This window comes from Cynara cardunculus (genome assembly GCF_001531365.2).
Source record: "Cynara cardunculus var. scolymus isolate 2C chromosome LG 14, CcrdV1, whole genome shotgun sequence".
In the NCBI taxonomy this organism is placed as follows: domain Eukaryota; kingdom Viridiplantae; phylum Streptophyta; class Magnoliopsida; order Asterales; family Asteraceae; genus Cynara; species Cynara cardunculus.
Window position 1 is genome coordinate 237,351 of NC_037541.1, and position 728 is coordinate 238,078.

Consider the following 728-nt stretch of genomic DNA (forward strand, 5'->3'; position numbering starts at 1 on the left):
TGTTGCATTTGCCGTATAACACCTTCCTACTGCAAGGCTTTGCTCTGCCCTTCCACTAGAATCCACTTTTTGACGATTGGATCTCTCTATGAATGGAAAAGGGGTGCTTCAGATCCTTTCTTTCGACACCAACATTTGGATACCTGAAACTCTTCCTGCAACATGTTGGCCTTTCTATGGGAGTTGAGTAAAACTGTTCGAATGAGTTAACAGTTTTTTGTACAAACAGATAAAAACATATATAAAAAAAATACAATAATGATCATATCTACTAAAAATCATCGTACATTCAAAGGGAAACAAACAAGAAATATTAATATTAACGTTTATTTATATCTGTATATATATATATATATATATATAATATGTCGATGAAACCAAAGCTCATAATTTTAAAACATAAAATAAATCATAAATAATCAAATTGTATTTTATTATTTAAAAAAATAACTATTTTATAAATATTTTTAGTTTTCAAATAAATAAATTTGAAACAAGAACCATAAGTTTATAAATTATCACAAGAATCTTTAAACGATGGTATCCGAAAGTATTAGTCAACTCGCATATCAGGTTGGATATCTAAGTTAACAAAAAAAAAACATTTTTAACAGTTATATTTATTTAAAGGTTTTCAAGATTTGAGATAAATTTGCTTCAATAAGTTATGCTATAGTTTTCAGATAAAATAGAGAAAAATAATAATGAAAAAATTAAAGAAATCCCTA